The 2,097-nt window shown below is 33.9% G+C and overlaps 1 long non-coding RNA gene across 1 annotated transcript; it reads right to left on the minus strand.

Annotated features, from left to right (window-relative positions):
• Positions 1 to 378: 378 nt before the first annotated feature.
• Positions 379 to 809, minus strand: LOC139877095 (uncharacterized). Its single transcript, XR_011768461.1, has 3 exons — positions 740 to 809; positions 530 to 656; positions 379 to 423 (listed from the first exon to the last, which is right to left on the minus strand). It is a non-coding gene; the product is annotated as an uncharacterized lncRNA (long non-coding RNA).
• Positions 810 to 2,097: the final 1,288 nt, after the last annotated feature.

The following is a 2,097-nucleotide window of genomic DNA, read 5'->3' on the forward strand; positions in this document are numbered from 1 at the left end:
ATAAAAGTAACCTATAAAACCCTACTCACGATTAGCTAAATTAAACTTATTTGACACAACACATAAAAAAATCAATTGATCAACCAAATAATATACGTTACTTGAGAAGAATATGAGTAACAATCCGAGTTTTCCCTTAAAGATGCAAACAGTTTTTATAGATCCCGACTTTGACACCTAATAGTTGACTTTTTTAACATCTAAAAATCAGAATCATCTGTAAATTCCAACAACGCTGACCACAAATTAAGATTAAGATGCACGTATAAAAATGACCTAAATTTGAAAAACAAAAAATATGAGAGTAACTTGGGGCGTACCTTGCATGTTTTCTTGGCTTTCTCTTCAGCAAACATAGTAAATCAGGTACACTAATCAGCCTTTTGCTGCACAGAGTGCAAGTTTTGTATTACCTACCATACACTGATTGTATATATTGGGCCAAACTTTAGTATACTGCAATTTGTATTTCTATTTTAGACAAAATATATAATAAGACAAAAAATTCACAAAGAACAACAAAACTTACCTCTAAATCCATTGTCATCTGTATTTTATTATAAGCCTCCCTTTCTCAATAAACAATGTAGTTGGCGGCCTTTTCGGCTTGCTTGGATCTTTTTCTTTCTTCAAATATACCAATAAAGAAGCTCATACTACAAATATACAGCAAATTAAAAAAAAGAAAAAAAAAAAGAGATACTTCAAGTAATTTCAATTAGAAAAAACAACTCTATACCTAAATTCATCTTAATTTTGGCAACAAGACCACAATCATACATGCTAATCAATGCCCCAGCTACATCTTTATTACACGATTCACTGTAAAAATATACAAAACCCAAAATCGATTGGCAATCTTCAATTTAAATAACAAATAATGAATAAAAAGAAGAAATATGAACAGACTAAATTTCTCTACTGATGAAAAATCACAAACAGTAAACACCATATAATTAGAACAGATGGAGTGGTTACGCGATAGGGATGAAATCGAGTTGTCTGGTAGGGTAGATAGAAGCGTAGATTATGATGAAGGAAAACCCTAGAAAGTTCAAGTGTGAGGCTGGATTAGAAGGCAGTAAAACAATAAAGGGAAGATGGGTCGGGTCAAAAAGGATGTGGGTGGTAACAGCGGTTACTATTAACGCAAGGTATTTACCAGTGTTGTAAAAGTCGTCCGACTTGACCGACGCGTCGGCCGATGCGTCGTTTTTTTGGGTTCTCCGTCCCGTTTTTTTTGAAAACGACTCAAAAGACGGTCAGAGCTAAAATTTCGGTCAAAGTCTGTCAAAGACGGTCAAAAACGGTCAAAGTCAGTCAAATTATCGTCAAGATCTGATATATTTTAAAATTAGGGTTTGTTTTCATATTTTGGGCCGCTCTTTTCTCTGTGTCCTTACTGATTATGTACTCGATAACATTAATTGAGTTTGAAGTTTGATTATTTTTCAATTCAAGTTCTTATTTAAGAAATTTATGGTACATAATCAACTATTTTACATATATATAAATATATATTTAAGAAATTATTAATAAAGTCAACGTTGGTCAACGACCGATGCGTCCCCGACGCGTCCCCCGACTCGGCCGACGCGTCCTTTTTAGGTCTCGACCGATGCGTCCCCGACTCACGACTTTTACAACCTTGGTATTTACCAATCAAATTTTGACACCAATTACCACAATTTATATGTATACTAGCCTTTAAGAGTCCGTGCGTTGTACGGTGACTCTTAATCAATGAAACTATATATGTAAAAATGTTATGCCAACTGAATGTTAAACACAAAATATGGAATTCTACAAACACATAAACATTGCGATGAGTACATACAATTATGCCATACGAATGAGAAATGAACTTGATGAGTCATTAGATAAGGTATTGTATAATTATGCCATACTTCTTTTTCATTTGATTCTTTAGAGTAATAGCAATTCGATCACCCTAACACAGGAAAAAGAAACAAACTTGATGAGTCTTACCTTGCCCTCCCGACTGAAACACATGAGTTAATTGTACCCAAGTCATTCCCAATAAGTTAATTTCATATAAGTATCGAACTGTATCCTCACAGCATATATGATAACGTA

This window comes from Rutidosis leptorrhynchoides, chromosome 11 (assembly GCF_046630445.1).
Source record: "Rutidosis leptorrhynchoides isolate AG116_Rl617_1_P2 chromosome 11, CSIRO_AGI_Rlap_v1, whole genome shotgun sequence".
Classification (NCBI taxonomy): Eukaryota; Viridiplantae; Streptophyta; class Magnoliopsida; order Asterales; family Asteraceae; genus Rutidosis; species Rutidosis leptorrhynchoides.